Genomic DNA, 27189 nt, shown 5'->3' with positions numbered 1-27189 from the left:
GCAGAAGGATCAATTGGCATCATATCAATTTGTAAAGGATTAAAGAGAATAGAAAGACTGAGGAGATAAAGCACTACCCAGACCTCGCTAGAAAGGGACGAAATTCTAGTGAAAGCCAATATTTCTAGCGAAAAATCAATAGTAAATGGCTGTTGCGATAACGCAAATTCAGATTGACAGCGAAATCTTTGATGATAGACTGTATGAAAACTAGTACGCGCCAACAATGATTTATTTCATACATTCTTTTCCAACTGACTACAAAATAATTGTCTTTATGTCCAAGTGGCTAATTCTAAATCCAATTTTTCTGCATTTTCTCATTAGAGAATTGTTAATTATCACATTTTAAACATTCAGTTGAGATAAAGATTACATATTTTATATTTATTATTACTATTATTAAGTATAACTAGTGACGAGAAAATATAAAGTTTAAACGGTTAATTGGTAATTATCACTAATCATAGTTGTAACAATATAAATATATTAATATTAATTACTAGCATTTCGACCCGGCGTTGCCCGGGTGTTTGAAGGTGTATGTCGAGCAAAAAAAAAAAAAAAAGGTCAATTTTGTTTTTAATTTCAAATATTTAGACCAGAAGTTGTCTGAGTAATTTGGAAGAGACCGCAGAGATAATTTTTTTAAAATTTGACCCCTATTATGACCCCTTAAATTTTATTGTTTTGGGTTCAAATCAAGTTATTAAGTTAGATCCATCTCCTAGGAATCTATATCTAAAATTTCAAGTGCGTAGACACAAAATTGTTGGAAGAGTTTGGTAGAGTTCTCAAAGGTCAAATCGTTGAACTTTGATCCCTTAATCGAAAAATTTCTGGCCGAAAACCGATCACATCGATTTTCCCAAATCTCAGTAATCTGTATATCAAATTTCGAGTCTGTAGACTAAACATTGACAGAGTTATTGCGTAGGGAAATGTACACACAGGCACACAGATACACAGTCACACAGACACAAGACACAAGACAATTTCACTTTTATATATATATAGATTATGTATCGTTATATTCCGTATGTGATTGAAAATTATCACTGTCATAATTGTAGTTAATATGAATGACTAGTAAGGGCTGCTAATGAAATAAATTATTTTAACTATCAAATTAATAAAATAATATTAATTACAAGAGGCAGCACGTATATATATATATATATATATATATATATATATATATATATATATATATATAAGATCCTTATAAAAAAATTAACGAAGGAAAGATAAAAACAAGTCTGAGAAAAAAATTAAAAACGAGAAAGCGCCAGACTAAATAAAGACAAATAGAGAACTGAAAAGAATATGAAGTATGAAAGAAGTCCATATAATACTAATAATCCTAGGAACACTAGGAACAATTCAGAAAAATCTGGAAAAAGACAAGGTGGAATCCGAATTAAAGAGAAAACTGAGACTATACAACAGATGGTGATGATATTAATGATTGAAATCTTTATAAAAATCCTCCAATGGTAAGAACAACCTACATACGCTACGAACTTTATCCAGCCACATGGAAATTGCAGCAGAAAAAAAAACATGGAAGGAACACATGAAAAAACATCGCAACAGAAAATAAAACAAGAAAGGAACTGAAGTAACTGCAACTGAGAAAATATTGTATAAACTATCCCCCATCCCTCCAAATGTAGTACAAGCTTCGACTGCTAAGTCAGGAAAGGTCAAGGGGCATATAAAGAACGAGGAAGGAGTGCACTTACTAGACATCTATTGGAAGAATGCAGAAGTACTGGGACATTGGGGAGGTTTGTTGCCACTAAAATTACAAAGAAGTCCAATGACCTTTGTCAATGAAAAATCGACTATTGCGATAACGCAAATAATTATTGGAAGCAGAAAATAGTGAACCTCTGGGGAGACTTGTTGTCACTTAAGCTCCAGGAAAAATCACGATTTTTTTCAGAGAACGGCCACTGATTATAATCGATGTTAGAATCCGTACATGGTGGAGCGTTCAAAGGAGTAGATACAACAACAATTATGTAAGGTACAAGCTGTCGGAAATGTCCAACTCAAAACTCAAAATACTTGTGACAAAATAAATACTTAGTTTGGCATACACCGAAAAAGTTTTAAATATGTAATTCAAGAAACAGCGTGTCGTAGGTAAACCTGCCAAATGTAAATGTTACAACAACAGAATGAGGAAGTGTCCGTAAATAAGACTGCTAAAGAATAACCAGAAATCTCTTTTTGAACAATTAGAGGAATTGAAAAAAATAATTACACTTTATGCTGATCAGTCTCGTACATTCTGGAAAGGCATTTGTGAAAACAAAGTAAAATATCGCGAAGATAAAGAATCGATCACCGACCTCGAGAAGGTTTACTGTATACCCTCTTCTATGGTTCTTCAATGAGTGACAAATGACAATGCAGCCTTGATCATGAAAGATAAGACCAAGAGGGAGAAGTGACAAACTTTAAATTAATCGCCTTTCAGTTATAAGGAAACCCTTCGCTCATCTTGTCGGAAAGCATCTATGGACATTTGGAACAAAACCATTTGTTACTTGAGGGACAGAAAGGACCTACAAACCCAAAACCTGTCCAGTGTGGAAAATCCTAAAGGAACAATTAAAAGAACAGATATACAGTTCCATGGATAATATTGGACGCGAACAAAGGAATACACAGGGTGCTTGACACTGAGTAGAGGGATATATAATTTGTTATACATCGATATAAAGGAAATAAAAACAGAAGAAGAAGAAAGCTATCGCATGCAGTGCTTACTAGAAAGCATGCAAAAAAATCTCTAAAAATGAATAATTGAGTATTTAAGGATATCAAAGATATCTGACACAATTATGAATCTTATAAACATAGCAATGGAAACACGGAGAGACGAACTGACAAAATTATCAATCTTATAAATATAGCCATGGAAACACGGTTAAAGGAACTGACACAATTATCAATCTTATAAATATAGCAATGGAAGCACGGTGAGTGGAACTGACAAAATTATCAATCTTATAAATATAGCAATGGAAACACGGTGAGTGGAACTGACAAAATTATCAATCTTATAAATATAGCAATGGAAACCCGGTGAGTGGAACTGACAAAAGTATCAAACTTATAAATATAGCCAGTGATACACGATGAGTGGAACTGACGAAAGTATCAATATTATAAATATAGCAATGGAAACACAGTGAGTGGAACTGACAAAAGTATCAATCTTATAAATATAGCCAGTGATACACGATGAGTGGAACTGACGGAGGTATCAATCTTATTTATATAGCAATGGAAACACAGTGAGTGGAACTGACAAAAGTATCAATCTTATAAATATAGCCAGTGATACACGATGAGTGGAACTGACGGAGGTATCAATCTTATAAATATAGCCAGTGATACACGATGAGTGGAACTGACAAAGGTATCAATCTTATAAATATAGCAATGGAAACACAGTGAGTGGAACTGACAAAAGTATCAATCTTATAAATATAGCCAGTGATACACGATGAGTGGAACTGACAAAGGTATCAATCTCATAAATATAGCAGTGGAAACACGGTGAGTGGAACTGACAAAATTATCAATCTTATAAATATAGCCAGTGATACACGATGAGTGGAACTGACAAAGGTATCAATCTTATAAATATAGCAATGGAAACACAGTGAGTGGAACTGACAAAATTATCAATCTTATAAATATAGCCAGTGATACACGATGAGTGGAACTGACAAAGGTATCAATCTCATAAATATAGCAGTGGAAACACGGTGAGTGGAACTGACAAAATTATCAATCTTATAAATATAGCCAGTGATACACGATGAGTGGAACTGACAAAAGTATCAATCTTATAAATATAGCCAGTGATACACGATGAGTGAAACTGACAAAATTATCAATCTTATAAATATAGCCAGTGATACACGATGAGTGGAACTGACAAAAGTATCAAACTTATAAATATAGCAATGGAAACACGGTGAGTGGAACTGACAAAAGTATCAATCTTATAAATATAGCCAGTGATACACGATGAGTTTAACTGACAAAAGTATCAATCTTATAAATATAGCAATGGAAACACGGTGAGTGGAACTGACAAAAGTATCAATCTTATAAATATAGCAATGGATACACGATTCAAAAGTATCAATCTTATAAATATAGCCATGACACATCGTGACTGAAACGGACAAAAGTATCAATCTCATATATATAGCCATTGAAACATGTTTTGTGAATTGAAAAACTTATCAATCTTATAAATATAGCCATGGAAACACGGTAGGTGGAACTGATAAAATGATCAATCGTATAAATATAGCCATAGAAATACAGTGTTTGGAACTGAAAAAAATTATCATTCTCATGAATTTAACAATGGACACCCGGTGTGTGCAACTGACAAAATTATCAATCTAACAATTATATCCATGGACACACGGTGAGTGGACCTGACAAATGTATCAATCTTATAAATATAGCAATGGAAATACGGTCAGTGGAACTGACAAAATACTCAATCTTATAAATTTAGCCATGGAAATAGGGTTAGTGGAACTGAAAAAATTATTAACCTTATAAATACAGCAATGAAAACACGGTTTGTGGAACTGATAAAATTATCAATCTTATAAATATAGCCATGAAAACACAGTGAGTGGAACTGACAAAAGTATCAACCTTATAAATATAGCCCTGCAAACACGGTATGTGGATCTGAAAAAAAATATATCAATCTTATAAATATAGCCATGAAGCACGGTGAATGGAACTGACAAATGTATCAATCTTATGAATACAGCCATGGAAACACGGTGAATAGAACTGAAAAAATGACAAATCTTATAAATATAGCAATGGAAACACGGTGAGTGGAACTACCAAAAGAATCAACCTTGTAAATACACCATTGGAAACAAGGTGACGGGAACTGAAAATAATTATAAACCTTATAAATATACCAATGAAAACACGGTGAGTGGAACTGACAAAAGTATATTTCTTATAAATATATCCATGGAAACACGGTGAGTGGAACTGAAAAAATTTCAAATCTTATTAATATAGCAATGGAAAAACGGTTTGAGAACTGACAAAATTATCAATCTTATAAATATAAGAATGGAAACCCGTTGAGTGGAACTGAAAAAATTATCAAATTTATAAATATTGCAATGGAATCGCAGTCAGTGGAAGTGAAAAAAATTATCAATCTATATAGCCATGGAAATACAGTAATTGGAACTGAAAAAATTATAAATCTTATCGATATAGCAGTGAAAACAAGTTGAGTTAGACTGACAAAATTATCAATCTTATAAATATAGCCATGGAAACACAGTGTGTGGAACTGAAAAAATTATCAATCTTTTATATATAGCAATGGAAACACGGTGAGTTGAACTGACAAAAGTATCAGTCTTATAAATATAGCCATGGAAACACGGTGAGTTGAACTGACAAATGTATTAATCTTATAAATATAGCAATGGAAACACGGTGCGTGGAACTGACGAAAATATATATTTCATAAATATAGGTATGCAAACACGGTAAATTGAATTGGAAAAATTATCAATATTATAAATATAGCAATGGAAACACGGTATTTGGAACTAAAAATGTTTTTAATGTTATATGTATAGCCATGAAACACTTTTTTTTTACTGGAAAAATTTTCAATCTTATAAATATAGAAATTGAAACACGGGGAGCAGAACTGACAAACGTATCAATTCTATAAATATAGCCATGGATACACGGTGAGTGGAACTGAAAATAATTATCAATCTTATAAATATAGACATAAAAACACGGTGAGTTGAACGGAGAAAATTATGCATCTTATAAATATAGTCAGGGAAACACGATGAGTGTAACCGAAAAAAATTCAATATTGTAAGGATAGCTATTGAAACACGGTGAGTGGAACTGACAAAATTGGAAATATTATAAATATAGCCATTGAAACACGGGGAGTGGATCTGATAAAATTATCAACTTTATAAATATAGCAATAGAAACACGGCGAGTGTAACTGAAAAAAGTATCAATTCTATAAATATTGCAATGGAAACACGGTGGGGACATCTGAAAAAAATATCAATCATATAAATATAGCAATGGAAACACAGTGAATGGAACTGACAAAGTTATCAATCTCATAAATATAGCCATGGAAAAACGGTGTGTGAACTTAAATAATTATCAATCTTATAAATATAGCAATGGAAACACGGTGAGTGGAACTGACAAAATAATCAATCTTATAAATATAGCAATGGAAACACGGTGAGATGAACTGACAAATTAATAGTCGATAAATATCGTGATTTTTTTCTAACGTATTTAATTTCATTAACGCCAGTCATATTCCTGTAGTTTACGTCAGCTTCCGATCGAGCCTTAGCCAACATCACGGAAATCTGGTGAGCTAAATGAAGAAGTATAGCAAAATAAAAATGTAATAAATATAAACAAATATTAACATACATGTGTGCGTATATAGACAACGATATAACTATAAGTAAAAGAGTAATCTCCCTTACTTTTATATGTTCTTTGTATTTAAAAAAATTGAAATGAAAAACTGAAAGAGTTACGTACCCTTAATTAGCAAAATATAAATAAAATATAGAAAATAAACAACGAAAAAAACAAAACACAAATAAAAATTGGAAATGGTAATAAAACGACCAAAGAAAATATGTAAGAAATAAAATAAAGAGAAAAGCCAGAGAGATAAAACACATACACGATTAAAAAATATATAGCAGGACAATCAAATAGGGCTTGTGAAGAGAAACCGGAAGTCAAAGACAACGGACTGATAAGTCGATTAGACCGTCTGAAGATCGTGCGTTCATGAAACTATGGTAACAGTATATATAAAAGACAACTTGTCTTTGTTTATGTATGTGGTATGTATGTATGTATTTATGTATTATTATTATTATTATTATTATTATTATTATCATTATTATTATTATTATTATTATTATTATTATTATTATTATTATTATTATTATTATTATTATAGAATAGATCATTTCCTTACGTTGGAATTGGCTAATCATGTATTTACAAGAAAATATTTGGTTAAAAATCGATTATATTTATTGCACATACGTACACTTACGCATAGAGTATTTAAATCGGGAGGGTTTTGTTGTCTGTCAGTCTTTGACTTCGTAATTTCTTGTCTTAATGGACTTGGCTAGTCTCACCTCTGAGGAGAATAGAGTTAAGCATTTGTTGTATCCTTTTACTTTCACAGTACGTTAAGGCTTGTATCCTGTCGGGCATGCTTGTGTGTATCCACCAACTTACACACGAGGGCCGGGTATGACACAGGGTCAAGATTGGATGTAAGCCAAACTATGTACGCCTAAGGCCGGTCGCGAGAAACAACAAAAATACCACCTTTTCTAACTCGATAAATACGTCATAAACCTTTTGGCAACGTTGGAAAAGATAAAGCTCATTTTGTAACGTCATCCATTTTCAAATAAATATATATATTTCCTGATAATAATGATCTATTTAATTATCCACCCTTCCTTCTCCCGCTCTCTCTCTGCCATCAATCTCTCTCTTTCTATTTTATTCCGCTTTTCTATTTCTTGCTTCACTTTCCTCTCATCTTTCACTATTCTCAACTTTACAGAAATCGTCATACTATTGCTTTTAATCGCCGTTTATGAACATCATACCCTCTTTTTCCAAGCATCTAACATACAGATGAAAATGTGCGTAGTGAGAAGCAAGCAACACCATTAAGAATTTGAATAGTCCATAAAAGATGAGATATGTTATTATTTTAAGAGGCTCGTAATGCGAATGAAAAAATGCATTGTAACCAACGATTGTAATTATTTAAACGTTACACATAGAACAGTCAAAATTGAACATATATAGCACAATATAATTGAACATATATATACATGGAACAATATTTAAAGCTAATTTCCCAACATTTGAGTGGCTTTCATGTACATAAAACATCGCTGGACACTTGTTTTCGCTGCTATTTTATTAATATTGTTTAAAACGATAGAGGCAACTTTTAATCTTTTGACCTATTCATCCATACATTTATTTATCTATCTATCCATGCGAGTAGAACGGATTATAGATATTTATTTTATATTTTCTTATAAAGAGGCTCTCTGACAGAATTATCTCCACACTGAAAATTAATATATTCTACAATCCGTTACTAGTTAGGTCAAAGACCATATGCAATCAAAGACCATATGCAATCAAACACCATATGTGGGGACGACTCCACATATAAGACCATTGCTCTTGAGCAATCAGTTATTGGTCACTGTAGGGGAAACCCTTCATACCAATTGTCACAATTCAGTTCTCTCTCGGGAGAACTGGTCCTCCTCCCATTCACTCTCCATATTAAAAAACGGCCATGTGTCTAATTTGCTAAGTGGGGAAACAAATAAATAACCAGTTACTAGTTAGGTCAACGTTGGTACATTGTACAGGAAAAAAAGAAAGGAACATAAAAGTTAGCCAGATTCAATAGTATCAACTTTTACAACTGTAACAGAATCATTAGAAAAACAACCATTTTTACGTGGTTCAATATTTGCAAAAAAAAAAAAAAAAGAATTCAAAATACATTTTGCTCTCATAATATACACCTTTTCAATTTCTTTTTTCTTTCTTTTCTCTTTCTACCCACTTCCCTCTCGCCTTCTCTCTCCTCATTTTCTCTCTTCCTCTGCTCTTTCTTTTGTTTACATTTTTACATGCATTTCACCACTTCCCTTAAAATTCGTTACTAAGAGACGCTATCAATAGCCTAATTAGTGCTACGTTTCACCAGCTTTCGCAGATCATATTAGTAAATATATGAATTCTTATCTCTTCTCGCCAGTCAGGGATTAAATAGTAGGGTAAACTAGTATAAGTCTTCGTAGGGCAACACATTTAAGAGAAGAAAAGTCGATATAACATCTACGACTAGCTAGGTCTCTGTCACATGAAGCGCATTATGCCTCTAAACAGTTGTTAGTATATTGTGTGTTCCACAATGCACGGCGAATCATGTAACTTCCAATAATTTAAAACTCATAATGAAGAATCGACATTTGTATAACGTATTTTCTTTATATTTTAAAGGTATAGGACCAGGGAAAAGAAATGAAAAAGATTTTACGTGATATTGTCTATTTAAACTGCAGAGAAATTACAAAAATGTATTCAAATCTTTAAACGCTAAACACCTTCCTTTACAGTCTGGAAGGGAGTGTTATCAGGCTACTCACAGGTTTTAAATCAATTCTTTTCTTGCCAATGGCCAGGGTGGAAATAGTGGAGAATGGGCAATGTTGCGAGTGGAGATTGAGGAGAAGATGTGATTTTGATAAATCCACAAATGAAATCGGTGGTGAGCTTCTTTATAGACAGTAGTTTGGTATAACCATCATCCTCCTCGAGCCTTATTTGTGTATTTCGAACCCTTAGTCACTCCTTGAGTACCCATCACAAGGTTATCCACACCTTTCTTGATCTACTGCTAGAAGAATGACGTCACATATTTGCCGGTTTTTGCTTAATCGATTGCCTTCTAGTCCCCTTAAAATCAGCGACGCTGTGAAAACACGTTTCATCAGTAGGAGAGGCGAAAGATGAAACTTTATATACATGCACGGGCGCATACACCAAAAGACACACACCCGCGTGTGTTTCTTTTCTTCTCTCTTTTCTTCATAGACTTGCCCTTGTTTATTTCTGCCCACTTTTATACTCGTAATCTATTTACACACACACACACACACACACACACACACACACATATATATATATATATATATATATATATATATATATATACTAAGAGGCCGCTCGGTGTAACCTGGTCATCAGATATGCTTAGATATCAGAGTAAAATCCATGCCAATATATGACTTACGTCATCAGATAAAATCGAAGTCTAAATATATAACTCTCCACACTTATTCCTTACCATCTCAGCCACGCCTCCATATATATATATATATATATATATATATATATATATATATATATATATATATATATATATATATTGTAATGTAACCAAGTAATTGAATCGCATATTTTATTTCACAATTTTTATTTTAAAATTGATTTTTAAAGCTGAGCCAAACCCGTCAATATTTAGTTTTATTTTTTTTTATTTGAAATTATCGTCATCGAAGATGTGTGCACGAAGAGACAGAGACGTGTTTATTTTTTGCTTATTGTGTGCGTGAAAAAAGAAATGAAGAGAAAAGAGGGAAAGAAAAGGCGGTCAGTCGTTAAAACAGAAAAAAGAGTACATGTTTGTCAGCACGCGCGTGAAAACAAAAGTGTAAAGAGAGAGAAAGTGAGAAAGATACATTATTCAACACGTGTGTGAGAAAAGTTATGGGTTATGAAGAAGATTGAAAGACAAAAGTTAGGACTGCTGGAAAATGGCATTTTCTTTTGACGGGGACAGGCACGAACGCCGGGTTGCAAATGGCCGCTTCCCATTAAGAGCAGACGATAAATATATCAAATGAAAGAGCCAAGAAAAAATGGCGAATTCTTTCATTGTTTTTAAACAAAATGAACGAAAAATATGTTCTCGGCCACCGGCAATAAATATAAGGAATAAACAGCGAATTTATATGTTCCGACATTATGAAAGACGAGAAAAACATGAATGAAGAAACGTGATTGATTAACGCAAACTGGCTGCGATATTGAATGGAAAAATGAAAGAAATTGCAAAAAAAAAAAAAAAAAAGAGTGAACAGTCAATGTATATACAAGAAAATAAAAAAGGACTTGTTAGTTCATCTGTTTTTCTTCTCTCTTTCTTTGATGACAAGTAGCTTTTCATGAACTTTTCCTGTCGATACGATGATGAGATTAAGAAAGAAACAGTCTTGTATTATTTGAAGTTGCACTGGCTAAAATAATAACTAAGATGGAGGCAATACATGTAAGTCATCTTAATTTTCGTGAGTTAATTCATCATAAAATAGCGTTACACATAACAATATTTCATTTTTTTTCCAGCGAGGAGATATAATACAACCACGTAATTGGATTACATAAAATTCACATTTTAATTTTAAAAATTGTTTTTTTAAAGCTGAGCTAAACTCGTCAATATTTAGTTATATTTCTTTTCTTTTCTTGAAATTGTCGTCAACGAAAATTTAGCTGAGCAGTCGTTTAAAAAAAATGACATATTTGTCAACACGCGCGCGTGAAAAACAAAAGTGTAAAGAGAGAGAAAGGAAGAAATATACATTCTGCAGCAGAATTCAGTGACTTTGATTTGCCCAATAACTTGATCTTTTTTATTTTTTTGATTTTCTTCCTTTTAGTTACATCTATTATCAATAAATAATAATTATTATCAATAAATAATAATTATTATCAATAAATAATAATTATTATCAATAATAAAGAAAATTGTTTAATGATCTCATCTCTGTTGTTTTCGCATGTGTTCATCATTCATCATTTTTTTAGCTGTATCTTGCGAATGAGATTATCCATTATGTTTGAATGTCATTTTTGCCATAAATCCCGGAGAACTTATTTATCTTCTTTTTAATCATTTTTTTTTTCAATTTTTCCGTCGTACTCTGCGAAATAATTATGTGACAATATACATATATATGTGCGATTACTTCATTTAATCACATAAATTAATATACTGTTACAGAACTGATATCTCAGTCTACAAGAATATAACTTGGAGATTAACTACGTGAGAGAAAAGGAAAACCATGTAGCAGACTGCTTATCTAGATGCCAGAGATATGTCAATATCGTATTAATAAAAATAAATAAATTTAATGGTTAAAATTCCGAGACGTAAAGAGTAGATCGTTGTAATAATGAATCTCCAAATGTATTATGAGGTGTTAATATTAGTGATGGGACAATTCCAATATTTTTTCCGATTCCGATACAATTACTGATTCCGTACTAAATCCCCGATTCTGATACAATTACTGATTCTAATACAACTTCCGATTCTGATTCTGATTCTATATAAGTCTCTAAATATTTAGCTATAAAAGTGTTATTTTGTCCCTATTACTGTAAAAACACATTTGAAATGTGCATATATTTTCTCAAACGTAAAAACACACTTATGAGGGAGTGATCTAGAGATTTGCGTCTTACTGGAAGTTTAAATCAATAAATATTTATTATTTTATTATTACTACAAGCAGTGGAAGATGTTTCTTAATCCAAAGTCAAATAAAAAAGATAATTTAAGGAATCGGTTTTAGCATTGGAAAATAGGATCAAATAAAAGCCGATAATTTAAAAAGCTAAAAATAAGTTTGAGTTATGTTATAGTATATTATTATTATTATTATTATTATTAGTTATAGTATATTAGTTATGGTATAATATTATTATTATTATTATTATTATTATTATTATTATTATTATTTGTTATAGTATACTATATTATAGTATACTAGTTATGGTATATTATTATTATTATTATTAGTTATAGTATACTAGTTATAGTATATTATTATTATTATTATTAGTTATAGTATACTAGTTATAGTATTATTATTATTATTATTATTATTATTATTATTATTATTATTATTATTATTATAGTATACTACGAGAAAAGCGTTTTTTCTGGAAAGGTTTTTCGTGTGTAAAGGAGTTGTTTATTTTATTTACTCGTAAATATGTGTAAATTTGTGCCTTGTCATCGTCGTCATCGCCGTGGAAAAATGCATGACATTTGTTGGGGCTGTTTGACTTAATACGAAAGACAAAAAAGCGTCTTTCCGGAGAGGTTTTTCGTATGTTAAGGAGTTGTTTATTTTATTTACTCGTAAAAATATGTAAATTTGTACCTGGTCATCGTCGTCATCGCCGTGGACAAATACTTGGTATTTCACTCTTTGAATTAATAGGAAAGGGGGGGGGGCGACCAAGAGGGAAAGAAGAAAAACTCCAATCCTTTATTGGTTATTACTATTGTTGTTGTTATTATTATTATTATTATTAGTAGTAGTAGTAGTACTAGTATTAATATTAGTATTAGTATTAGTAGTAGTAGTAGTAGTAGTACTATGTTGTTATTATTATTGTAACTGTTATTGTAAGTGTTTTTTTTTTGCTCTCATTGCTATTGTTATTGTTACTGTTATTATTATTACTACCTATATTAGTGTTACCATTATCATTGTAGATTTTATTTTTATTGTTGTTGTTGTTGGTAGTGGTGGTAATGGTAATAGTGGTGGTGGTGATGGAGGAGAAAGGTCGGGAGGGGATCTTTAACGTTAGTTTGGAACCCTCCTAGAGATGATGTCTCGATAAAACTACCGGTAGTGGTGTAACCTAAAATTCACTAACCCCATTTATGGGAGAATGTCAAATCAAAATATTGAAAATAACGACGTGAATGAGGCTGGGACATCTTGCGATGGTCTCATGTCCAGTAGGTGTCCCACTGGTCAACAGGGTGGGTCCGTTTTTTTTTTTTTTTTTTTTTTTACATTTTCACTCCAAACAAGGAAAATTGCCACTTTGGTGTAGGGGGCTACTATCAGGGGCAACAACTACTGGGGTACTATGTAGGGATTTGGGCAGAAAGATGTCGGTTCACACTACACTTGAACTTTTGCATATCAGTACAGTTAGGGAAGCAGGGACCTGGAATGGAATTACAGAGTCTAGCGGTTCTGGGGAAGAAACTACTGGAGTAGAAAGATCTTTTACATCTAGGGATCTCTACTGTGTGGGGGTGGGATTTAGCTGCCTGTCGGGTTTGTCGAGGGTGTCTACGTCATGGGGGAACAAGTGCCTGCAGTTCACCAGAGTATTCACTATTAAAATACTTGTATAACAGGCAGAGGGATGCAACATTTCGTCGATGGGACAGAGGCTGAAGCTTAGATGCAAGCTCAGGGCCTATCAGATTGGCGACTCTCTTTTGAACCTTGCGAGAGACTAGTAGCAGATGCACCATCCAAAATGTGGCAGTAATACTCGAATCGTGGCCTTATAGAGGTACAGGATACTTTTGGGTGTTAGTAGTTTTCTAGCACGATAGAGAGAGCCTACCTTCCTTGCAGCGGCCCTGGCAATGCTTTCAATGTAATTGTTCCAACTCATGTTTCCTGTGAAGGTTAGGCCAAGGAGTTTAAAAGATGTACTCTCAGATAAAGAGTCACTGGCCATTGCTATTGGTGGCAGAGAAGGTTTCTTGTACTTATTGAAGGAAACAAGTTTAGTCTTGGCAGCATTGAATGTGACCATCCATTTTTGTCCCCATTCCACTACAGATTGGAGGTCATCCTCTAGTGTTTTTGCCATTTCTTTAGATATGTGTTTATTTGTTTTCCTGTCGTGCCTGTTATAGAGTGTGGTTTCATCAGCATATATACCCATCTTAGAGACAATTTTTTCGGGGAGGTCATTTATGAATATTAGGAACAATAGAGGTCCAAGGATAGACCCTTGAGCCACTCCTGCATTTATATCATATTATTTAGATGTACGACCGTTGAGGACAACCTGAATTTTTGTCTTATCTAAGAAGGATTTAATTATGTTATGTATTCTACCAGTGATACCGTATGATCTAATTTTCCTGAGGATACCCTCATGCCATACCCTGTCAAAAGCCTTAGATATATCAAGAGCTACCGCTCTTCCCTCTCCCGCTTTGTTCAGTGAATGGTATATACATGCAAAGATTACAGTTAGGATGTTTGCTGTGGAGCGGGCTTGTCTAAATCCATATTGTTGGTCAGTCAGAAGTTTAGCATCTGTAAGGCGATAGGCAAGAGCATGGTTAATTATGGTATCAAATATTTTGGCGAAAAGTGGGAGGAGGCTAATGGGGCGATAATTTGATGGGTCAGTTCTTTCGCCAGAATTCTTGAATACTGGTACCACAGAAGCAGTTTTCCAACATCCCAGAAAGCAAGCTTCATTAAGGCATTTGTTGTAGAGTTTGGAGAGAACTGCAGCTACTTCAGCTGAGCACTTTTTTTAATAGCACAGCTGGGATGAGATCAGGTCCACATGCTTTTGAAGTGAAGGTTTTTTATGATAGCAGGCACCTGAGCAGGGGTGATTTTCAGATCGTCTAGCGTGGCATCTGTTTGCAAAGGAAAGTCAGATAGGGGGTGGTTGGAAGGGTCCAGTGTGGAGTTTGAGGCAAACCGACTGGTAAGCATGTTAGCCTTCTCACTTGCTGAGCAAACGACCTCGTGATTGTTGGTTAGTCGGGGAATTGTTGATTTCCCATTATTTACTACACTGTTGTAGATTTTCCAGAAGTTTCGAGTTCCTAATTTTTTGTGCTTCGATGCGTTTTTTAATGGTTTCAGTAAATTCTCCCTTAGCTGTCACTGTTTTTTTTCTTAATGTTACTTCTAGCTTCTATATACTTATGTCTGTTTGAACTGGACTCATGTTGGTTAAATCTGTGGTATACATGCTGCCTTTGAGCAATGGCAGTTGTGCAAGTAGAAGTAAACGATTGGGGAGAGTGGGGCTTGCTATAAAATTTCCACATGGGAACATGTGCTTCAATTGCTGTTTTGACCCATTCAGTGGTCTCATTTGCGCACTGTTCATCAGGAAGAGAAAAATATTTCCCCATGGGGCATTTCTGATAAGATCTCGGATGGTTTCCCAGTCAGACTTTTTATAATATCTCGTTGTTTTGAGCACTGTCATCATACAACTGTCTGAAATTCTGAGGATGTGGCTGGATATAGGGGGAGTAAGAATTGCCAGAGAGGGTCCCAAGACACGGAGGAAGTTGGAACAAGAAATGTCAAAAAATCATGGACGGATGAGGAAAGAAGAGTACTGTGGGAATGCTTTGTAAGAAGTGGAAGTACCAAATCTGGTGGATATATCCGAAAAGTGAGGGAAGAATGGGAATCGAGAGGAGGAGGAGCTAGAAGTGTCGCGAGTTTGGTATCTCAGTTAAAACAAAGTAAAAATAACAACCTATTGTCAGTGATTGCAAGAGAAGAGATTGAATGGATGGTTAGGAATGAAATGAATAACGAAAGTAAAATTGATGAAACTAGTTCTGACGAAAGAACTGAGAGAGTGGAAGTGCATAAGGGAAATGTAAGCGGTGATGGGAGGTGGGCAACTGAAGAGGAATAGAATCCTATGGTTAGGGGAAATGATAAGGAGTTTAAAGGATCTAAGGCAAATGAGATCACTGACTCTGAGACAATGGAACTAGTGAAAGGAGCAGATGTATGGAGAAGTGGTGATGAAGTTTGAACTTTGACTTCTGTAGAAAAAGAAGTACTTCAGAAGTTAAGAGAGGTTCTTCTTAGAGATGAGATTATAGATATTCGAAGCATGAAGAGTAGTGATTGAAAGTTAAAAGCAAGGTAAAATAGTTCAAGGAGTAATTCACAACATTATAAGAAAGAACATATTGATTTCGGAACTTAACAGGCTTCTGTATGCAGCATCATACGTTATTGCGAATCGTCTTGGCTTATTACAGAAGAAAAAGAGAGAAATGAAGGATAGAAGGCTATACTGGCAGAGGCGGCTTGAAGAAAGTATTAAACGGTGGTGCAAAGAAATAAGAAAAGGAGTTAATCTATGATAGAAAGCCAAGGACGAGCTTGAAAGGAGGTATAGATTGCTGGAAAAGGGAACAATGACCGTTCTAAGAATGTTGAAAGAGAAGGTCCACACTGGTGGCATGAAAATTCAGATCTTTGTTAGAAAAAGTGTTGTGTTTTGGCAGAACAACCTTTTCCAGAACAATCAGTCGCAGCTGTATAAAGAATTAAAATTGTAGTAAACAGGCCAAAAATAACAACACCCCAAATACAAAAGATGCCAGGAAGTTATGGAGTAGGATTTGGTCTGTCGAAGGGCGATATAATAAGAAGGCTAGCTGGTTGACAGAGATCAAAGAAAGGCTATCAGAAATTCAGCGGATGAAGATCGTTGAGATAACCATTGATAACGTGAAGGCTGGTTACAATGGATCACAAACTGGAGGGCACCGGGTCCAGATAAAGTGATGGGCTTCTGGTTTAAACAGTTTCAATGCCTTAATCTATATATAGCTGCTGCAAAAGGCCGTAGAGTCGGGAGATGTCTCTGATTGGCCGGTTAAGGGAAGGATGACACTGATCAGGAAAGATCCTGCAAAGGGAACAGATGCCAATAATTATAGACCAAAACATGTCTACCACTAATGTGGAAACTGTTAACTGGAATCTTTGCAGAAAATTTTATGAACATCTTGAGAGTAATGGTGTTTTCCCTGAGGAACAGAAAGGGTGTCGAAAAAGCTCGAGAGATACCAACCATAATGATTGATAAAGCATTAATGCAGGATGCAAAGAAGAAGAAGAAGAGGCATCTGAGTGTAGCATGGATTGATTACAGAAAGGCTTATGATATGGTTTCTCATTCATGGATACGTGAAATACTATTGAGGATGAAGGTTGCTGGGAATGTGATAGAGCTTTTGGAAACAAGTATGGCTCAATCGAAAACGGTGCTAACAGCAAACATAGAGGTGGGGCAGGTTGGCATTAAACGTGGAATATTCCAAGGAGATTTGTTATCCCCGCTTCTTTTTGTAACGATAATGATGCCACGGAGCATCCTCTTGAAGAGAGAAAAACTGGTGTATAACTTTGGATCTGGTGACAGACGCCTCACCCATCTACTGTTTATGGATGATTTGAAGATATTCCGTAGAAATGAAAAGGAAATGGAGAGACTGGTAGAACTTGTGGGGACATACTCAGAAGACGTGGGGATGGAGTTTGGGATTAGTAAATGTGTGGTGCTAGTGATGAAAAGAGGAGTAAAGATTCATTCAAATGAAATAGTGCTGCCAAATGGAGAAATGATGAAAGAAATAGAAGATACAGGGTATAAGTATTTGGGATGTTGGAGGGTGTAGGCATCATGAACAGAAAAATGAAGGAGAAAGTCAGGTATCTTAGAAGAGTGAAACTAATTGTAAAGTCAAAACTGTATGGACGAAGCCGAATGAAAGCAGTGAATGCATGGGTAGTATGTGTTTTGATATACAGTGCGGGAATTTTAGAATAGTCTGACAAGGAGTAGCATGCCATGGATATTAAAACAAGAAAAGTTTTAGCAATGTTTGGTATATTTCACATTCAGAGTCGTGTAGTGAGGTTGTATCAAAAGAGGAAAGACGGTGGAGAGGACTGAAAAGTGTAAAAGATAGTGTTAGAACCGAGGAGATGTCGTTGAAGGAGCATGTGGTTAGAAGTGAGGAGTGAATGCTTAAGGTTGTGGCCAATGAAGTGGAGGTATGTGAGACCAAGGCTGATTATGTGAAACGTATGGATAGGAAAAGGGCAGAGAAACTGGCTAGGAAGAAAATACATGGAAGGTTCTTCCAGGATGTAGCAGAAGTGGCTGATGAAAGATCATGGCATCGGCTTAGAGTTGGGTATCTGGCTAAAAGTACTGAAGCTTTAATTTGTGCAGCAAAAGAGCAGGCATTAGGAACACGATTGTTCAAAAAAGTGGTTCTAGGAGAGGGAGTGGCTGCAGAATGCCGGATTTGTGGTAAGACCTCAGAATCAATTGCGCACCTTGCAGCAGGGTGTAGTGGTTTGCCCCAGAGAGAGTACCACAAAAGACATGATCGCATGTGACTCCGGATATATTGGGAGGTGTGTAAGAAGGTTGGGGTGAAGTGTGCTGGAAAGTGGTTTGAGGAGGAGCCTGATGAAGTGAGAACAAGTGAGGATGGCAAGGTAGAGGTATGGTGGGACAAAAGTGTCATAACGACCAAGCAAGTGGAATATAATCTCCGGATTTGGTCGTCATTGACAAATCTCAAAAAAAAAACCTGGCAGATTGTACACTTCTCACTACACTGGGGCAGGATTGTGAGAGAGAAGAAGAACGAGAAGTGGAGCAATTATGCTCCATTGGCCTTGGAGATAAGGTGTATACACGGGGTTAAAACACAAATAATCCCGGTCGTAGAGCTTCAAAGTTTTATATATATACATCATATATAACTTTATATAAACTAAAACGCACAATTCCTAGCACATCAAAGATCGTAAACGACCAAGTTCTCTCTGATTCACTCTCCTCTGATCTGGAGCACGTGGTATAATGGGGAAAATGTGGCTGGTTACTTTTAATGCATCTAAAACCAAGCTTCTATCTTTGCATCATCAACGTTCTGATCCCCACCTGGCATCAATTGAAATGAATGTCTCTCGTTTTGGGGCGGCTCCATGTTTAGACAAGCCTCTGATCTGAAATGGAATACGTACATCAACTCCGTTGCCAAGGTCGCTGGAAAAATGATGGGATCTTTCTATCGATCCAGTAGATATCTCACTGCTGATGCAATTCTCTACCTATATAAGAGCCAAGTACGTACAAGGATTGCTGTCACATCTGGGCAGGAGCTGCTAGGAAGATCTTATCCTGCCTTGACAGTGTTCACAATAGACTTCGTAGCCTAGTGGGGGATGCCCTTTTCTCTTCCCTGCAACCTTTTTCACAGAAGAGACGTTGCGAATCCGTCTCTTTTTATCGTTATTTTCATGGCAAGTGCTCGTCTGAGCCCCAATCTATGGTCCCCTCCCCCCTCGCCAAACATTCACGAGAAACACTCGTTTGGCTGTAAACAGTATCAATAATTCCCTCACTCTTTATCTTTGCCTAAACCTAAAGGTAGATTCCATGAACAAAGTTTCTTTCTTAGAACTGCACGTGGAACTCTCTTCCTTTTGTCTGCTTTCTAGCTGACTACAATATGGTCTTCTTCAAGTCCAACGTAAACAGATTCTTAAGTAACCCAATTTACCAAATTTCCACGACTAACGATTACTACGATATTGTCTAATTGACTACTGTACACTCATTAACCCTTATCCTCGAGTGGCCTCCGGGCCTGGATAAGTGGTACCTCTTATGTAAAAAAAAAAGAGAGTTTGTGTAGACTTTCGTGTAGACTTTGAATATGTCACGAAGAAGTATACCCGAGCATTACCAGTTATGGACGATATTTTAGCCTCGCTTTGGTCAGCAAAATACTTCTCGAAATTAGACTTAAAATCAGATTACTGGCAGGTTAAATTGAATAAGAATGATAAAGAGAATACGGCGTTCACCTGTCATCGGGTATTATTTCCCTTTAACGTGATGCCGTTCGGGTTAGCGAACGCAACCGGAGTCTTCCAGGAATTAATGTCCATAGCTTTATAGGGGCAAGAAGAATTTGCATTACCGTATTTGAATGACATATTAATATTCTCCAATACAAAGGAAAACCATTTAAAACATGTAAATAAGGTATTATGGAATTTACGCAAGTACAACCTCAGGTTGAAATCCATAGAGTGTGAATTCTTTAAAAAAGAAATGCAGTATCTGGGTTTCAAGGTTAGCGAGAGGGTATACAGCCAGACCTGAACAAAGTCAAATCTATAAAATCGATTTCTACTCCAACCACTGTGATGCAAGCAAAAGCTTTCATCGGTATGACTTCATATTATCGGCGATTTATAATTTTTTTTTCCGATATCGTCGAGCCCTTAGTCCGGTTGACAAGGAAGTATGCGCGTTTTCAATGGGACGACGCGTGTCAGTCTGCCTTTGGCAGTCTAAAGACGAAGCTCGCAGACATGGTAATACTGGCAAATCCCGATCCTGATAACGACTATAGTCATTTTTAAAATTGTTAAATGAGGAAAAATAAATCATCTGCCACGTTATTTCCTCATCTTTCAACGTAAAGTAAACGAAAAAGCGGTTCTTATTTTTTTTTAACTATCGTTTAATAAAACTAATATAAAGTTCGAAAGACAATCGATTTTCCGTTTGTTTAGCCATTATTTTAAAAATTCGAATAAAATCAACCAAATAAAATAAACAAAAACTCTGTTTCAAATAAAGCAAATATTTAATTGTTATCTTTCACCGTTTTTAGATAAAAAAAACACGTGTAGCATTTGCTCCACTAATCTAACAAATAACCATTGATGTAAATTGTAACAAAAGCAACGTTTACGTTTTTTTAGTACTAAGGTATATTAAATATACGTTTTTTTTTAGTATTAAGGTATATTAAATATATGTTTTTTTTATTAGTATTAAGGTATATTAAATATACGTTTTTTTTTTTTAGTAATTTTTTTTTATGCTAAGGTATATTGAATATACGTTTTTTATACTAAGGTATATTAAATATACGCTTTTAATATTTTTTATAATAAGGTATATTAAATATACGCTTTTTTAATACTAAGGTATATTAAATATACGTTTTTTAATTTTTTTTTACATAGGCGTCACCACATTATCAAGGCCAAGAGGCCACTCAAGGATAAGGGTTAAAGAGTGTACAGTAGAAATTGGACAATATAGTAATCATTAGTAATGAAAATTTGGTAAATTTGATAACTTATATGGAACGGCTCATCAAGAACTTATTTACGTTAGACTTGAAGACAACCATATTGTAGTCAGCCGGAAAGCAGGAAAACGGAAGACAATTCCACAGGCGTGCAGTTCTAAGAAAGAAGCTTTGTTCATGGAATCTACGTTTAGGTTTAGGCACAGATACAGAGTGGGGGGAGTTATTGATAGTGTTTACAGCTAGACGAGTGTTTCTTGTGAAAGTTTGGTGAAGGGGACCATAGATTGAAGCTCAGTCGAACACTTTCCATGAAAATAACGATACATCAGAGACACACTCGCAACATCTCTTCTGTGAGATAGAGGTTGCAAGGAAGAGAAAAGGACATCTCCTACGAGACTACGAAGTCTATTTTGAACTCTATCAAGGCAGGACAAGTCCTTTCTAGCAGCTCCTGCCCAGATGTGGCAACAGTATTCCATCCTTGGACGTACCTGGCTCTTATATAGATAGAGAATAGCATCAGCAGTGAGATATCTACCGGATCGATAGAAAGATCCCACCATTTTTCCAGCGGCGTTGGCAACAGATTTGATGTACGTGTTCCATTTAAGATCAGGAATAAAGGTCAAGCCCAGAAGCTTGTCAAAACTTGAGGCCTCCTGAAGACGAGAGCCATTCATTTCAATTGATGCCAGATGTGGATCAGAATGTTGATGATGTAAAGAGAGAAGCTTGGTTTTAGATGCATTAAAAGTAACCAGCCACTCCTTTCCCCATTGTACTACGTGCTCAAGATCAGAGGAGAGATAATTGGAGAGAACTTGGTCGTTTACTGTCTTAGATGTGAGTGTCGTCAGCATAAATGTCTACAAATGATGTAAGGATGTGATTTGGAAGAACATTAATGTAGATCAGGAAATATTAAATATATTATATATTAATACTAAGGTATATTAAATATACGTTTTTATGCTAAGGTATATTAAATATACGTTTTTTTATAATAAGGTATATTAAATATACGTTTTTTTTTATCCTAAGGTATATTAAATATACGTTTTTTAGTACTAAGGTATATTAAATATACGTTTTTTTAGTACTAAGGTATATTAAATATACGTTTTTTTAGTACTAAGGTATATTAAATATACGTTTTTTTAGTACTAAGGTATATTAAATATACGTTTTCTAGTACTAAGGTATATTAAATATACGTTTTTTAGTACTAAGGTATATTAAATATACGTTTTTTTTATGCGAAAGTATATTAAATATACGTTTCTTTAGTACTAAGGTATATTTAATATACCGATTGATCAAAGTATTCCGTAAGACTTTAAGCATCGTGAAATAGTATGCAACTTTATACACACACCACAAAAGGCTCTTGAGTTGTTTAGGATGTTCGTGAATCAAGATAGCCCAATATATATGTTTTGTACAGTAAAATATTTTGGTTCTTCCGTTTTTTTTTTGTTTTTTTTTGGGAACCAACATGCAAAAAGACAAAATTTCTTATTTTATACATTGATCAGATTTAACAAAACAATTTGAGATTGCAATGAGAGACACTCTCTACAATAGTGCATGTTTGAATGTCAAGGAAATCTGAGGTCAAATATAGTCCTAAAAAGTGATCTTCGTTAAGTGCGCAATGATTTCTGCAAATTCGGGTAACACTTTTCTAATTACTCCCTATTCTCTAGAAACTCCGGAAAAGTTAAACAGATGGATGGACCCGATAATTCATCTTTTAGGCAGGAAAACCAAACAGACACAAATAAAATAGCACGGATCACTTCTACAGATGCATCCATTAATACTGCGCGTTTAGCGCTGATGCACTACAAATGGATGGCAGACTGCGTATTTTAAAAAGACCTCGAAGCCGCTTTTTTTAAGCACAAGTGTAACATATCAATGGAAGAAACATGAGGCTTATATAAGTGAGTAGACACTCTTTAAAAGTTATTTCAAAGTAAACTGTGACAAACCGAAGAAATTGTTATTCTAAAATTCGTTTGTCTGCCACGTTGGATGTTATTTCAAATTTAAGCGTGACCTGATATCTGAACATATCTAAAAGTGTCCGCGTAAAACAAAATTACAAGATTATATCGGATAAGAATTACTGAACTTTGAATAAAGTTCTGCATAAAAAAAGAAACACAAAAGGAAAAAAAGTTTTTAAAATCGAGGCTGTGTAATTCCATTTTTGTATTTTCCTCCCCATTTTTTATTTTGATTGTTTGTCTTAATATCGATTAATTCTATTGTTATGTAATCACGAACAACTTTAGAAAACATCTCATCTATGATAACCTACAAATCTACCATTTTTTTCATGTTTCCAAGCCGAAAGGAATATTTTGTTTTATGCTAGAAGATAAATGTTAACGTCGATTTTGCCTACGGGTCTCAAATCTTTTTTCTCAAGTTTGGGGATAAGTTATGGAGATTTACCCTCATTAATAACTGCATTTTATGTTGACTACTATTGTCATGAGAGACCAATTTTCCTCACCTGTTATGACACATGAAAGATGCATGAAAGAAGATAAGTAATAAAACCCTTCTGAAAACTATGGACCTTTTATAAAAATTTAGACCAGTAAACCAAAATCTGAACTGTTTTAAAACATACATATATAAAATTAGATGGTATATATATATATATATATATATATATATATATATATATATATATATATATATATATATATATATATATATATATATATACCAACACACACACGTGTGTGTGTGTGTGTGTGTGTGTACAGGGCAATATTCAAAACGGACGAACGGATGTTTATGAATTTCGGAATATGTATGCTATGCAACACGGTTAGTAATATCGGCAGGATTTTATGTTAACATTTAGTGGGGCATATATTTATATAATTGAAAATGTGAAGTGATCATTGATTTTGGAATATATATTCCCACCAACACCAGTGAGTAATATGGGCACATTATTTTATTTTTTTATAAATCTTACCACCTAGGGGTACTCCATCAAAATTGCTCCTGCCACCGCCCCCATTTTCTATAAAATATGTTTGATATTAAAAAAACTCAAAGCAAGAATTAGAACAATTCGTTCTAATTTAAAATTTTTAGTTATATTAAGTAATACATTTTAAAAGTATCGGTATAAGTGCATATGCTTAGTAAAATTTTCAATTATTGAACTTATTCTGAATTATCAAATATGTATTCAACATTATGAGTGACATATGCACATTATTATATTTAATGTAAACTTTATCACTTAGGAAGCTGTCACCAAAAACGAATCATATCCCCCGAAAAATGCGGTTATTTTATGCCATTTTATTTACAAAAGTATTTATTTCAAAAACTAAATTATATTATTACAATATTGTTCAGTCATCAATTGATTAATTGAACTAAATCTTTAGAAACCATCACGAATTTACTAGTTATTTAATCATTATTTATAAAATGTGTTATTATGCAATTGAATTATTTTATGTGTAAGTCAGAGAATCAAGAAATACACATAGGAGAAATGGTCACTCATTTTTATTAACACAAATGCAGAAACAAATTGGAAAATACAGTTCTTATTTGTATACATATAAGATATTACATAAACAATAAACTAATGCCGAACAATGTTCAAAGAGGCAGGCAGTATGTAAAGCTGTTTCTGTTTGTTTATTGATAACATATGTGTCTTGCATCTAAGTGAACTGTTCCGGTTTGCTTATACATTCGTTCGTCAACTGAAATGTATGGCTATGTGCCTTATCATAAATGCACTCATTTTTTGGTGTACGTGACTTTGTAGCTCATTAAATTACAATTTCTTTCTGTCTTTTCTCGACACCACATTTTCTCTGTATACTATTGTCCGTTATTTCTCACTCTCTTTCTGTTTTGTTTGTGCATGCACAAATACGTACACACGCTTACTCACGTGGAGAGAGAGAGAGAGAAAGAGGGAGAGGAAGAAGGAGAGAAAGAAGGAGAGGAAGAAGGAGAGGATGACGTCAGTCGATGGCGAAAGGTCAGAATGACGATCCATGTTTCCATCGCCAAAGAACACAAGAAAGCATTGTTGCTATGTTTTTTTTCGGGTTGGTGTTGGTTGGCATTTCCTTTCGGTGTGACTTTTCTCACGAATGTCTCAACATTTTATCCGATTGAAAACTGTCACGTGCAAGAGAAGATATCAATAAATTCAGCAACAAAGATGGTGATTTTATTCGCCTATTTCGGTCTTTTTCTTTTTTTCTCGTTTTGCTTTCTTTTCCTCGTTGATAATTTCTCTTTTTCTTCCCCTCACTTCTCTCGTTTTCTGTTTTTCGTTACAGTTTGGTCCTCGTCTCTTTCTATATTTTATCTGTCTATTGATTTTCCCATCCTTTCCGTTCTTCCTGATATTCTTTACTTTCTGTTGTTTCATTTTTCGTGTCATTTCATTAGTTCCATTATTTCCTCTTTCGCGTATTCTTTCTTTTCCACATTTTCCTGTCTTTCTTTTCGGCTTCTTTTCTTTCAGTTGTTCGTCAATTTCTCTTTTTATTATTATTCATCGTTCATGTTTTATATTTTCTGTTCTTATTTTTCTTGCATTCTTCAACCATTTTCCTTCTTTTCCTGCTTCGCCTATCATTCCATTTCTGTTGTTCATTCGTATGCCTACTTCCATCTTTATATCCTCTAAGATTTATTGCCCTACTTATAGTTTGAGATTACACAATAAACTAATGCCTAACAATAAACTCATACCTAACAAACAATGTTCAAAGGGGCACGCAGTAAGTAAAGCTGTTTCTGTTTGTTTACTGAACGTATGCGAAAAACTGCTAGTTACTATATGATCTCATTAATATATATATATATATATATATATATATATATATGTGTGTGTGTGTGTGTGTGTGTGTGTGTGTGTGTGTGTGTGTGTGTGTGTGTGTGTGTTATTTAATTTTAAACAAATTATCATTACGAATTCCGGAATGTAGATTTTAGGCAACACGATGAGTAACGTGGACACATTATATTTCTTGTAAGCTTTCCCATTTTTAGGCGTGCCTCTGACTCCGCCTGAATGCAACCCCACTTCTCACTAAAAAAAAACCTTTTAAGATAAGCGAGATTTTAACAGAGAAAACAATTTTTTTATTGTTTACCACTTCGTGGCATTTCTATGCAAACGCAACCTATTTCCAATAAACGAACAATAATTACATTTAACATCAAACTTATTATTTGATTAAAAAAACTACATGTTTTAAAAATGAGAATATTTAATGATTTCCTACATTAACCATTATTTAGAACTAGTTTTACCAACTTGTTGGTTGCTATTTATTTTACTTTTCTTTTTTTTCCTGTATTTTCTTTCATCCATTAAAAATGAGAATATTTATATGATTTCCTACATTTTCTTTCTAAAAATGTAAGTATTAATTAAGAAGAAATGAATAAAAAGAAAAACAGAGAAAAGGGTGAAAATAAACGAAAACAAAGCAAAATAAAATGACTAACAAGCAACAAGTTGGTAAAATTAGTTCTAAATAATGGTTAATGTATCGATATTAGCCGAAGAATAGCAATAGAAGCTTCTGTATTTGCACGTCTGAAATGAAAATATGGAACAGAAATAACATGAAGATTTACTGGAACTTTGCAAATTGCTGTATATGATATGAGAAGAAGAACAGTATCTTTGCAATAAACTGTTCAATAATTTTTTTTACGTTTTGAATGTTGTTTAGATT

The 27189-nt window shown here is 34.1% G+C and overlaps 1 protein-coding gene across 8 annotated transcripts in view; it reads right to left on the bottom strand.

The window, feature by feature from the left end:
- LOC145293826 (potassium voltage-gated channel protein Shaw-like) overlaps window positions 1-27189 on the bottom strand; it is a 523690-nt gene that overhangs the window by 469299 nt on the left and 27202 nt on the right. The window contains exon 1 of one of the 8 annotated variants that reach the window (XM_080140469.1): window positions 7163-7428. The exons of the other annotated variants lie outside the window; for them this stretch is intronic. The gene's annotated coding sequence lies outside the window, so the exon portion shown is untranslated. Of the gene's footprint in view, window positions 1-7162; window positions 7429-27189 lie in introns of those variants that run through there. 8 annotated transcript variants of the gene reach the window in all.

The sequence above is a fragment of the Euprymna scolopes genome, chromosome 15 (genome assembly GCF_053919585.1).
Source record: "Euprymna scolopes isolate OS-2025 chromosome 15, ASM5391958v1, whole genome shotgun sequence".
NCBI classification, from domain to species: Eukaryota; Metazoa; Mollusca; class Cephalopoda; order Sepiida; family Sepiolidae; genus Euprymna; species Euprymna scolopes.
The sequence above is the reverse complement of the archived record's forward strand: the minus strand, read 5'-3'. Positions and strand labels throughout refer to the sequence as shown.